This window comes from Seriola dumerili, unplaced genomic scaffold (genome assembly GCF_002260705.1).
Source record: "Seriola dumerili isolate Sdu_G_001 unplaced genomic scaffold, Sdu_1.0 BDQW01000110.1, whole genome shotgun sequence".
Taxonomy (NCBI): Eukaryota; Metazoa; Chordata; class Actinopteri; order Carangiformes; family Carangidae; genus Seriola; species Seriola dumerili.
The window spans coordinates 2,276,912-2,291,580 of record NW_019174365.1 but is presented as its reverse complement, the minus strand read 5'-3'; positions in this window follow the sequence as shown (position 1 = coordinate 2,291,580).

Here is a 14,669-nt window from a genome sequence, read left to right as displayed (position 1 = left end):
TTTCCAAAAACTTGAGTGGGGTGTGTGATGTTAAGGAGCACATGGACTGTGAACATATTGGAATATTATTAGTATGCTCTCTTTCACTGATGCAAACTCAGACTCTGTTTAACAACAACAAAGAATGTGCACACACAGTTCATTCTTACTGCTTTCAGTGCTTACTTCAGTCAGTACTTTAACTGACATCTTCATTCAATTTATTCAATTTATACTTTTGAACTTGCACTAATTTCTCTCGGGACTTCTGCCTCAACTGACTCTTTGAGCTCAGTTTGTCACCTGAGCTTCAACTCCTATAAGTGCTTTAACTTTGAACTGAATCTTCAGCTTCTTTTTGCACTGACATTTTAATTGCTCATTCAACTTCTATCAGTATTATTTAGATGGCAACTGCAACTTTAACCCTTTCATTATTTCATCTACTTCAAATGTTTCAACTGAAACTTTTCAGCTGTAAATACCCTTGTCTAGCTTCATGTTGTCATTGCCCATTATTCTATTGAATTCAGTTGACTAATGGCCCATATTAAAGACAATCAAAGTATTTACTATCAGCTGTTAGTGGCAAATGAATGAATAAATTAATACACCTCTTGGATTTCCTCATCCCAGTATAAACAGCTTTGAAGTACAATGTCTGTACATCACCTCTCTGTTTCTACAGTCAAGCACAGAAGGGCTTTGAAATCAAAAAGTGTAATGTCTCCACTCCCCACCGGATGGTGATGGAGACCTACATGAACAGCACAGTAATACATGTAATGACCACTAGAGCGCAGTGCTAATACACCCATCCCTCAGATGCCACTGGTGGGCTGCAGTGTTGAGAAGTGTGATGTATTCTCTCTGGCAGCACCTTGGACAGCGCCAATCTGGTGAGTCATTCTGCCACTGTATTCAGGATGTTTGGATTCAGCAGCAGAGGCTGTGCAGTAATTAATAGCCACATATTTACTGTTTGTGGATCAAGGAGAGAAGGAAAATGGAGCATGTTTAACTTCTCAGTGACTCACTCTTACCTAACTCAGAAGAGAGACTGCAACAAGGAAAAATGTGCTTCAGATTGTACGAACTAAAGTTGGTTGCAGGTTGACTTGGCACGTGGAATTATTCACTTCTTACAAGTTGGAAAATCTGCAAATTTCTTGCAGAAGCTTTCTCTAAGATTGCAGCAAAATTAGTGTTTGTTTGTATCAGAAATGGTTGACACAGCTCTCAGATGTCTTGCCAGAATAACATGGATGCTTATTGAAAAAGAGCTGAGCAGGGGCAGGGAGTTGCATATTTCAAAAACTCCTTTTATATGTGTTGCAGCTCTTTGGCATAGAACAGCTTTATGTGGGTGACTCTTATTGTGCAGTGCTGCTTTCTGCCCTTGGCTCCATCGCAGGGAGCCCAGCCAGTGTTGATGCGTGTGAGTGGATGGTGAATGACAGGCCGAGACACTGCCAGTCAATCATCAGGGTTGTCTGGACCCTCTCCTTCACTCTCTAGGGGATAAGATATGTGTCATCCTCCCATGAGGCATCTCAGTATGGCGCTGCCTCCATCCTCCCTCTACTGTGCCAAGTCCTCCCCACCCTACTCTGCTTCTCCCTGCTAGTTTGACGACAGTGTTCACCCCTTCTGTTGTATCTCTGAGTTTTTTCTCTTCTCTTCTCTTCTTTAGATACCCATTTGCTTATTACCCCAGCTCTCATCTTCAACTCCAGCTGCTTCTTTCCCCTTTTACTGCGGATTTGCTGCTCTGTGGTTGCTTCACAGCTTCACCCTCTAACCACGTCGATCTCTCATTCACTGTTCAATTTCTACCCTTCAAGCACCATCTCTACACCCTGCCTTCCCCTCTTAACTCGTTCCCTTTTTCTCTAAGCTGGTAAAAGACAAAAACTGAAGTAGCAAGTACACAATGGACGAGTGGGTTTTGGTTGCCATTTAGCCGAATGACCTTCATGCAGTGCATTCAGATCCCCGTAAATTTTTTCACATTTTGTTATGTTGCAGCCTTATGCTAAAATAAAAAATTTGTTTTTTTTTCCCCTCATCAATCTACACTCCATTTTCTTTTGATCATCTCTGCGATGTTTCTACACCTTGGTTGGAGTCCACCTATGGTAAATTCAGTTCATTGGGCATTATTTAGAAAGGCACACACCTGTTTTTAAATTTTTCAGCATAGCATTTTAATTTTAGCATAAGGCTGCCATACACAAAAATGTGAAAAATTGAAGAATTGAATGGAATACTTTCCAAAGGCAATGTATATTTGCTCATTAAAAATGAAGTAGTTATTCACCATAGAATACCACAACAGAGAAAGGGACTTGGTTAGACCCAAAGACTTTTTTCTCCTCTCTTAATGCACTCGTTAAGAGCCATATCAATAGCCCCAAAGCAGCCATGAAAGGCCAATCTATCCTGACACAGCATGCGTTAAGCGGCCGCTTTAACAAGCACCACTACTAATTGGCTGTGTTTGAGCTCTCTATTCATTAGCAGTAAGGGTCATGCCATTCCAGTAGGCAGGTGTGCGCATTTCTTTTGTTTTTAATCTCTGTCTTATCTCTCTCTGTCTCTTTTTCCACTGTTTAACTTTTGCTCTGTCGCTTTCTGTGATAAGCGGGAGTTGTCTTGTGCCACCCTGAGCATGTCGTCTCCTTGAGCACATATCTGATTAGCTCTGGATAGAAACAATGTGCAAAAAATGTCATGTGGCCACACACATACACACACATGAAATGCTGTCTAATTAGCAGCCGTTCATCATTCCTTCCCCACCTGTGAAAAAATAAGACGGTAGGAAACCAGGTCTGACCTGTGCTTGAAACAGAAAGCAGAGGAGAGGAGAGACACATGACCGTATGGCAGCAAAAAGCAGTAGAGACTTTAAAATGAGAAGTTTAAAAAAAAAGTTTCTTTGTATTTTTTGGTGGACAGGCAGTGGTAGGGGAAACACCGCAGTACACACACAATATATGAATTAATTCAAAATAATACATAAGTAAACAGCATATGTCTTTTAGATGCGGAATTTATTTTCATTATTGATTAGTCAAATATTTTCTTGATTAAGCATTTTGTCTATAAAACATTAGAAAACAGAAAAAAAAATGTGTCGCAGTGTTGTAGAGCACCGGATCCAAATATCCTAAATATTCAGTTTATCCAAATTTAAGATCAAGAAAAGCGTTGAATTTCCACATCTGAGAACCAGGAACCAAAGAAAGGAATGGCGGGAATCAAACTTTTGACATTTTTCCTTGAAAAATGACTTTAACGATGAATTGACCATGAAATTAGCTGCTAACTGATTAATTAACTTATCATTGCAGCTCTAATATGTCAAGTAGAGGAAAGCATCTTAATGTGGATTGCTTACAATTTATTTACTGATCCTTCTGTTCGCTGACAACATTTTTGACCAGTCAGGCTTGATGAGGTGAATCAATACAATCAGTTTGATGTAAAAAGAAAAGTGTTAATTAAGGCTCATGTTTGAGAATACAGTAATAAAGTTTATCCAGTGCCACACACTCTTTCAAGTACCTCCCAGGATTTAATGTAACATGAATTTGTATGCATCCATACCCAATTGTCACACCTCAACCAGTGTTCAACCTAGTATGTATTAACTCTACTCCTCTTTGGTACACTGGTGTTTCCAGGAGAGATCACCTTTTTAGGGTCAGCTGTCAAAACACTCTCCGGAGATGGCGTCAGTATCCCCAGTGTAATCTGTTCTGGCAGACAGCTGATCCCTGCTGAGTGAAATGGCTGCCAAGGAATCCAGTCTGAATGCCAAGCCTCCCCTCCAGTCTCTCACTGACAACGAGCGAGCCAAGACCATCTCTGGGGTCAAACTGCTAATCAAAACAAAGGCATTAGTTATTCTTTTGCAGCTTACAACAAACACTCCTCTCGCTGACTTACAACCTTACTTCACACGAGTGTGTCTCCGGGATAGTCCTTGTTTCGACTTTGCATTGAACCACATAATTTAAGTAATGTTAATCTCTCATTATTGGTCAAATCGTTGACTCAATAATGCTCTCTTTTCAGTGCTGCCCTTTTCCACTATTGACTCTTAGTACAATGCGTTGCTCATTGGCTACTGCCAGAGTGATATTCCTGGGAGTGGATGATAGGGGGTTGGAGAGGTGATCATACCATTATCTCTAAGCTGCTCCTCCATTGTGGGCAGATCAAAGTGGTATTTATGCTAGGCCTCTGGATATGTGCATGCCACGCTGCTTTGGAGAAGGTAGATACTCAAATGTAGTATCAAAGGTTCTCCGTTAATGGATGAAAGGCCTAAATCATCAGATGGAAGTTCAAAAGGGCTAATTAGGCCCTGAGCAATCCAGTGAAATGTTACTGTTGCATAGTATCAGCCACACAAGGATGTTATGTTTTAAAGGAGTAGTTGGACATTTTGGGACAGGAAATTGTTACGCTACTTCATTAAATAGTCCCGCATACAACTCTTCAATTTGAATCAAACAAAATAAGATGTGTTAATAGAGACACTTAGAGGTGATGATAGGTACATTTTGTTAGATTTGGATAGTCAGTTTCAAGTCTTAATACTAAGCCAAGCTAACTAGCTGCTGGCCGGTGTTTCATGTTTACCCTACAGATGTAGGAGTGGTAATAGTCTTCTCAAGTAAATCTGTGTAAGAAAGAAAATATACTTATTTCACCGAATGTCCAGTTATTACTTTTATGATCCTATGTATCACCAGAGTGTTCTTTTTCAGCACTTCTACAATATAGAGGATCCACCTTTCACGGTTAAAATTTATCAATGAAGGAATTAAGTCATTGCTTTGGCTCCGATACTTTCATCTTGTGCTCTCTGCTTTCTAAGAGAAACACGCGCAGTGAATGAATCGCTTAAAGAACAGTACACTACACTAACCTAAGTACACTAATCCACTCAACTGTGAAACTTTGCTTCAAAGTTATTTAAATGTAGGCTCGACTGTAGCCTGCACAGTTGGAGGTACATGTGGAGCCCATCAGTGTGTGAGATTGAGGCTTCTGTAGGAGCTCTGAGCCTCTTGTGGTAGCTGTGATCACTGGTGATGTCTGCCTTTTCACAAGATAAAAGTGCAGGTGCTAATGTTTTCATTAAGTGACAGACAGCATGCATCTGTCTGAAAAGAATCCTTTAATCTCTGCAGAACCATTCCTCAAAAGAGGGTTAGACAGCAAACTTGTGAACCTGTCAAGAAACGCAGCTTTTCTGTAATTCTGCAAGGATTCATAGAGAACATGTACAAATGGCTGTTAAAAATTCAATAATTAAGCACTGTTAACTTTTAAAACTTTAAATGCAAGGATGTCAAAGTCAAACTTTAATGAGTGCAAACCATCTGTGGCTTGAGATTTCTTTAAGTTAATGTAAAATGAAATTAATTGAATATGATATTCCAATGTTCCTATGTATTCATTGTGTAGTGAGATGACAGGGTTTTTCTTTCATTTTAAGCACCTGAGCTGCAATGACAGGTGTGTGTGCCTTTAATTGCATGCCTCCATGTCTGCATTCATTGACATTCATTGCTTTATATACATTTTTCCCCTTGTCAGTGTTCAGTTTTCCGTCTGTTTGCATGTGTTAGGTTTTTTTTCATCCTGTCTGTAGGAAAAAGGAAAGAGACGGTGGCATTTGCTGATTGCTGATAGCGAATGCACCGCATGCAGCAGGGCTTGCATACTTAATGCCGGAAGCCTGGAACTTCGACTGCAATCAGAGGGACTGAGCATAGGGAGGTGGTGGGAGGGAACAAACAATAATACATCCAAATTCAACAAGTGCAGTTGACAGAGTGCACCAGAGACAGGGAGAGGAGTGGGTGAATCGGAGGCCAGCATAATTGACAGCTGATTCTACATATCGGACCTCCGACCTTTTTCTGCTTTGTTTTTCTCTTCCACTTTTCCTCTCCACACACATATTCACAGCGATCTCCAAATGCATGTATAATTCAACCCTGTTTCTGCAGCAGAGCCCGTATAGAAGCATTGTACAACCCTTTTTAGTATTCCAACCGTTTACTGCGCTGGCACGCAGGCAAACACCCGTCACTGTCAAGATGTATAACAGGTTTTCTGTTGGTGGAGGTAATAGGAGTGGCCAGGGAGGAAATCAGAGGGTGACGAGAGGTTGAGAAACTGATGAACTTGTCTTCATGCAAATGCGCTAGTGCACTATTCTGTGTGTGTTTCCTCAAATGCATTTGTGGAGCACCACCTTGATGGTAATATGCTGAGGCCATGTTAGTCTTGGAGGCAATTTTCCCAGCAAACAAACAGCAGGATGTAGAAATAAACTGAAGAGGGACGGAAAGTCAGGAAACGCATGCCTGTGGGGCTGTTTGTATGTATGTGTACAAATATATATATATATATATATATATTTATTTACATGGAAAACTTGATGCAGTGTGTCTGCAAAGTAGAGCTCCATAGTACCACAGTGTTTACTGTTATAAGATTATTATACATTCGGGGCCAGGCACCTAAGGCTTTCTTTTTGCCTGTCTCTAGAAGCCAGTGAAGGAAGACAGGAAAAGGTCTCGGAAAGGTCTGCCGAGGGCTTGGCCTCTTGTAGCTAATCAGACTCTCTCTCCAGGCTGCTTGTCCACTCAAGGCCTTTGCCTCAATCTGACTACATACAAAGACTTGTTAGGACATGAACTACTGGTGACAAACTGTGTCGCCACCCTCGGCAAGCGCACATGAAGGGTTGTGCATAGTTTGCACACAGTACGCTCAGTCATGCAGAAAGGCAACAGGACAACCAGTGGACTTTTTCTTTTTTCTCACGCTACCTTTTCTTCTTACCAACCTTTGAAGCATCCCTAACTCTGCCTGAAAAGACTAAATTCTCCATTCTCTTTACCCATCTTTCTCCCTGAGGCTGCAGTCTATCCTCTTGCCCTATCTCTTGTGTAGCTAGAGTGATGTGGACTAATCTTGAGTGACAGGATTCAGAGCCTTATGTCCTGGAATGCCCTTTGCAGAACCTTCACAAAGGGGTGGCACAATGTTGATGTTGACTTGATTGAGTGTGGCTCTGACAACTGTTTTTATACCACTGACAAGTTGCAAATCAGTGGCTTTAAGGGACAGACTTTTGAGGAGAATGTTCAATTCAAGCTTGGAATGTGATTATATGTTTTGCAAAGATATTCAGTGTTGTGGAGAGTAGTGCTGCGTTACGGGGAAGTCACACGAGGGCTATCTTCATTTCATCAAGCTGTGCGAAGGAAGTCCAGATCCAGCTCAAATTAGGAATTGCGGAAACACAAAGCACAAAAGTCTTCTTTGCTGCTTGCAACGCCACCACTGCTTCCCCGAGTGCTGCAGTTAATAAATATCTGAGACAATCTCCCCCTTCCTCCCTTATATCAGGCAGACTCTAAATCCAGTCTGGGTTGCATTCACTGCTATCAGATCCCTTCTGTCACATTCCCTGCAACACAAAGTCTCACACACACACACACACACACACACACACGTCTCAGTGCCAACACAGTACCTACCCAGCTTGCATGGTTGCCTCTATATTTCATAATGCGTCATGTACCAGTGTGAGATATGGTCCCTGATTTAATTTATGTGGAGCAATGGTGGATCTCTTATCTGTGCTGGAGTGAAATAGCTGTGGATCAATGTCGTTAATACGTCAGTCTCAAACTGATTGAGTGTTTACATGCCGTAGAGAGCTACAGTGAAGCATTTGGAATCTGCGCCGATACAGGAATGTGTCAGATAAATGCAGCCGTTTCTTGGCTTTTCTATGCTGATGTTCACTCTGGATTTGAGTTTGACCCAAGTTCTTGATTCAGCCTGAAACTATGACTTCTGGATTTGGTTTGTTTGATAGTAAACCAAGATTATGTGAGAAGATTTAATCAGTGGTTGATTTTCACATACGCCGATATTACTCGAGGAAGTCCATTTACATTCTCCTTGACCAATCACCTTTGTAGCATGTTTACTGATGAGATTGATGATGACAAAAGCAACGCTATGTGTTAAAAGCCAGCTGAATGTCACTGAAGGTTGCAACTTCAGCTTTCAATGGATTACAGTATTTTATTTAAAAATAAAAATGTTTAACAAATTTACAAGACTCTCTTAGGGACACAAACCTTTGATTCTGAAACCAACTCTTCAGATTTGTTGTGTTGTAATTTTTGTTCTGTTTCCACATAGAAGCACAACTAAAGGTCACAACCAGCCATAAACAAGTTTGGTGACAGCTTTTACATGTCCTTTTCATCCCAATTTTCCCTCCCCTGATTAAAGATATGTCAATTTCCAGCAGATTCACAGAGACAAAATGCTATTTGGCTCTAGCTGTGAGTAAGAGCCTGTCTTTATTTTTTTTCAGGCATTCAGACTGCTGCAAATCATACAGAAATAAAATATGATAGAAAGATGGATAGAAAGCAATCATGATATTTTTCAATCAAAATACCTCATGAGGCATTTTCCATTGTCTTAGAGTTTTCTTTTCTTTTTATGAAATCATTATTTATTTCCATCCATTATTGAATACTGTGGTTTTGTGCTGCTGTGGGCTTTGTGCTCAGTAATTGAATCTGATGGTCTGGTCCAGATGGAAACTTTGTATTCTGAGGAACAACAAGCGAAGCTGTTGGCTTAGGGAGATAGCGAAAAGAAAGCACAGACATCCAGCCAGCCAGCCATCCCAACCCCGCAAGTATAACGAATCATCACACAGCTTACTGCCTCCCATCAAAGTAGCAGAAACATGTAGGGATTTTTAAGATGACTGTAGTTGAAGTGTTTCTCTGTGAGATGTGTAAGCATCAGTGTGAATTCCCAAATATAGAGTGGTGCTGCGTATACCCGCACTAAATCAGTCAGCTAAAATCTCAGTTCCAGTCTGAGCTGGAGCGTCATGCTGCGAATATAAACATCCAGACATGTGCCTATCTGTCAGGATCGGCAGTAAGCTCACAACTAGATCAAAATCCTTACAGTGCCATACAGTGAAATATGACAAACTGTCAATGTGCATGTTGAGCTAGAAATCACTTTTGCCTCACATGGACACTATGTATTCATAACACTCCATCATAGCTCAACTTAAAAGACCTCTCTATGCCACTTCCTGGTTTCTTGCCATAATAAACTCCACTACGTTCACTAGTTATCGTTCTTGTTCTACAAAAGCAGTCCACTCATTCCCTAAGGTTCAAGCAAACCATATAATAATGAATACCAGATATGGAGTTTTAACATTTGAAATTATTCCATAATTTCTGACTAATGCGTGACTAATAGCTTTCTTGCTCTTTCCGTCTTCTAGCCTATCTCGTCCCCTCCCCTCCTTCCTCCTTCACTTGGCTCACAGTTTCTAATAGCCTTCTTTCACTGCTTCTTTCCTGCAGTTTGTTAAGAGATGTGGCAAAAAAAAAAAAAAGAAAAAGAAAAACATCGCGAGGGATAAAAAGCTGCCACTTTGCCAAAGGAAGTTTTAATTGGGGCCCAGGGGAAAAGAGCTCCTCCTGTTTTTGCAAATTCTCTCTGCACTTTATGGCAGAGATGAGCAGCGATCTGATACCCAATAGGGATGCAGTTACACTGACAAATAATTCAAAAAACGGACGCCGCTGCGCACGTTCATAAGACGCCTTCTTGTGTTTGTATTTATAAAACAGCAGGGCTTTCTTTCCCTCCCTAAATGATGCAGTGCTTTTGAAATCGGCCATGGTGTTCCACTGTCACTCAAGATTTCATCATGTAGTCACAGACGTCTCGGAGGAGTCGGACGAGGCTATCTGTGGAATAAGATGTTATGCATGTAAATAGAAATTAAAAGACATTGGCATGAATAAACCATGGCTGAATTTCACTACAACCCCCAGAACAAAGATTTTCTATGGGAGCCATTTTTTAAAATCTGTCTCTCCCTCTGTGTCACTTCTAAAAGCTGTTGTCTCACTCCCTCGCCCTCCATTGCATTCTTTCCTCCTCCCTTCGTCTCTTTCTCCAAGTTCATTCATACAAGTACTGGCCTGTATTGAGTTTCTGTCCAGGCGCAGCCACAAACTGCCAGCAACGCTCGGCCTAAACTCTAAAGAAATGTCTATCAAAAGTCAGCCGAACGGGAGGAGCAGTGCATAACAACAATGGCGGCGGGAGTGACCCCTTGACAGACTGACATCACCAAGAGTAATTGCCTGTCATGTGCCGTACTGTTTCACATTTCACATAAAAGCCCCCTCTGTTATTCATTTAAAGTTAAGCCGGGGTGGCCAAGGTCGCCGCACTCGTCCTGTAAAGAGAGGGATAATTGAACACCCCACCTTCTCTCCGGACTGCCACAGGATGGAGTGACGGCCACGTCAAGAATGACTAGAGGTTAAGAAGAGAGGCATTTGAATTTGAATAAAGCTGAGATGTGTCGGTGTCGCTGGAGTGTTTACACCCAATGTGTGTGGGCTCAGGATGACTTTTTATCCTGCTTGTTATTTTCTCTAACTCCCTTTCTCAGTCCCTCATCTTTGCTCTCTTTCCCATCCAGCCCTGCTAGTGGGAAAAGTGTGTGTGTGTGGGGTGTGTGGGGTGTGTGGGGTGTGTGGGGTGTGTGGGATGTGGAGTTTGAATCTGTTTCTTAACTGAGAATTTTATCATTTCACAAGGAAGGAGATCCATTTCTTCCTTTTCTTCTTTAGGCCAATGCCGCTCTGTTTCCTCTGCCTTAGCCATAACCCTAGACAGGCTATCACGTAATTCTGTAGCTGTGTCACTTGCTCAAGCACACAGCTCTATCATCTGTCATTGGAGTTCCTCCAATAATTTTGGTTGTCTGAACTCGACTTTGTTAAAATTATACATTGCATATCAACTGTTGAATTGATAGTGCAGCATATCCCTATGATCTCTCAGCTACACGTATTTCTTATTCATCTCCTCCACGTAAACATGACAGGCATGAGAATAAGGTGTGAAATACCATACATATGGTTGATTAAAATTTAACTATTTGACATGCAGTGTGCTATAGATCCATACCTGCACAATAACCTGCTATAGGACAATGTGAATAAAAATCAAGTCATTAAGGAATATGTGTATTTTCATATAATGAAATGATATATCATACCCTTTTTAAGACGTTCATTTCACGTAGGCATGTTTTATTGAAGTCCATCATGATGAAAAATGTCATTGACTGTTGAGTTTTCTCATAACAGAAGTCGTGCCCAGCTCAATACCTCCCCATTGCAGTGATATACTGCAGGTTAAAATATATAATCAAAAAAGTTATTTATCTCTTACATAACATTTATAGGTGTGGCTTAATTTTCTCATTCCAGGGCTATTTTGCTGTTTGACAATTTAAGTATCTTTACTGATTTTAAAGCTTGCGCTTTGTCTACACGGGTCATAGTGAAAGTAGCAGCAGCTTCAGTCCTGTGTCAGAGTCCATCTAGGATGCATTCAGTCAGAGCACCTCTGTCAACTCAGAAGTGTTTTGGCAGTGAAATCAATACACAATCAATGTAGTTACTGTACAAATCGGAAGACAATGGACTTCAGTGTTGCCCCACACACAGGCTCTACTTGGACGGACCGCTCAGGTAGACTAAGACCCGCCCACTTGGTTTCAACTGAATCGCGTGCTTCAGTAATGGGGAGTGGGGACGCCAGGCTTCTATATGTGCAGCCGCCTAGCTAGTGTCTACCTGTAAGCTGCATGTGAGGTGTTTAAGGAACATTGGTAAATTGTAACATCTACTGATAGTCTACATAATTGGGAATGGGAATTGATAAGCTTTTATTGATAGCATTGCATTATTGATTCTGCTTATCGATCCGATTCTTTATCGATTCACTCATCGATCCCTTTGGATTTTCTGTGTGGAAAAAAGTAAGCCTATATAGGTTTTCAGTGTCAACAACACAAATTTTATTATGAGTCCCTGAACACTGAACAAGATAGATAAATGCTCTGTAGCTGTTCAATCCCTCGAGGAGGGTGTGCTGTCTGCCTTGTATTAATTTACTAAAAAAGAAAAAGAAACGGCTCTCGGACGGCTCCCATCGTTCACTTAAAAGAGCAGGCTCGTTTGCGACCGACACATCGCTAATACGTACCTTCACTGCTCTGCTGAGACTGGGAAGCACTCGTTGACCGGCTGCGTAGATCATCAAACACATGGCACTCCTGATACTTAATGCCGTGCTGCGTCGACAAATGTTTCAGCATGTTGCTGGTGTTTCCACCCTTGCTTGAAATCTTAGTGCCACAGACATTCTACTTTGCGCTGTTAGTGTCATTTGTGTGAGCCACACTTCCTCCACTCCTTCGTTGTCGTTTGCGCTGAGTGTCTCTCGTGAAAGCGTGGTGTTATTGTTTTGCAAGACTAAGTGGAAGGCATCGATAAGTGAATGGTTAAGCATAATGGCAAATGATGTCGATGAATCGAACCTCTCTCAACTGGAACCGGTTCTCGATTCCCATCCCTACGTTTAGGGAACATCTGTACATTGTAGCAACAGAAAATGACTGGAATCGACCCTCCCCTTCTAAACTGCATAAGTCTTTGCATGCATGTTGGTCACACGCTGCTCCACCCACCACCACAAGTAAAGTCTCACCCTGTGGGAAACACTGGACTTGTAGCCTAAAAAGATGCTTTGTTTTCCTGGTTACTCAGATAAAGCGCAAGAGAAATGTGAGCCTTTGCATGTCAGGCTGTATTGATTTATAATAAAATCATATCTGCTTCATTGGACAAACATTACATCAGATTATTCATCCCGATTATTATTACACAATTATTTTAGGGAGAAAATACTTTTTCTTTTCACTTTAACATTTAAAAAAACAGCACTGTTTTCACTTCCAGGCTTTGCTACATTTCTGCTAATGTACAAATCTTTGAATCAAAATGAGACTTAAAATAAGGTTCTTCTTCACCTGAATTCATCTCCTTGAAGCAAAACATAAATAAAATTGTGCCCAAAATATAGGCTAATTAAAATGAATATGCCATATCAAAACACAACCAAATGAAAGAACCACGCGTTTACAGGTTTTTGGCATAAAACACAATTCTGTAAATATTTTTCTGGCATGAGAGACAAGTGAGTGGAGCTCACTTTATCTCCCCCAGTGCTAATCACCCTCTCTGAAGGGGAACTTGTGGCCAGAATGTGCAAGTACTTTTTTTTTTGCCAGTTTTAAGAGTCGTGGGTAGAGTCTCTGGTGTTCCCAGTCCATAGGGTCCTCCTCACTGTCAAGGTTGCCTAATTGTAAGACTAATCTCAGAGACTTGTTGTTCCTGCTGGGGAGACGGTCTTGCTGTGGTCCCCTCAGCGGTCTTGCAGAAGCTCTCCAAGGTCTTCTATTTTCTTTGAAGTGGGTGCATCCTCAGTAGTCTCAGGGTGGAGATCAGTCAGATCCATGTCCTTGAAAAGAGTAGGGTAGATAAAATATGAATACCAAATTCAATCTAATGAAACACATTTAACATCCATAACCAGAGAGTAGATTACAGCACATTTCAGCACTTGATTTCATAGCACATTTTAATCCACTTCATTTAATTAATTTATAATAATTTCTGTATCTGTATGTAATCACAATAATTACTTACTATGATGCCTGCAGGCACAATCCTTGCCATCTCAAAAGTAAGTCCTGCTTGGATTGGTGCAATATTGTCCTCACTGACATACCTCACCTTGATTTCCTACCTGAATGAAATGAAGTAGTAGAAGTATCTTAACTGGTAGACATACTCTCTAAATATTAAGGAATGGTGATTCAATGCCTCTTTTCTTATCTCCTTTATAGGTTATATGGGACTATCCTTAATGAAAGCTGATAATGTCGTCCCACAATTCCTTGCAACAGTAACATTTAAAGTGACACACCGTTGTAGTTTTGCCATCACAAACCAATGTAAATGTAGAAACAGACAACCATTTTTTTTTTTTTTTTTTTTTTTTTATGCTTGGCAAACGTTTCGAAACTTATGGAAATCCTTGCATGATTGGCTGAGCTCCAAACCAATAACATAGATTTCTTCTCTTTCAAATCCGTCCCATCAGGAGTCATCTTGAAGGACAAGCATATTGAATGTTTTGTTAAAGCATAAAGTTTCCTGCCATATACTTAAGAATATAATTTGCTCTGGCCTCTTGCTCAATTCCTTATTTTTATGTACCCTAAGTATAAATTGACAACATCCTTTCTTAGGAAGTGTGATTCTGTTTTGGACAGGAAACCTTACTTGAGTTGTGGGCATACAGCTTTGAGTTTGTCAATGTATTTATCTTCCATGTTTTATAAATAAATAAAGTTGCAAGGCTCTCTTGCACTGCATTTGTCTTTTCCTAAATCCTTATGAATTCTCCTACACATCTGTCCTTGACCTTGTGACATTCTCAATCATAGTCAAGGAAAAGTGGTTAGGAAAGGAGATTTTTTAAAAATTTTGACCACAGCCCTCGTGCTCTTCCTTGTATTCTAGTCTTGATGGTGCTTGTGTAGTCTGGGACATCATCCTTCACTTTCAGGATAGAGCAGCTACAGCCCTTTGCTGCTCCAGGACTCTTTCCATCATGGCCTGCCTCGATCCCTACCTTGTGGGGCAGTCTGTCTTCAGTGC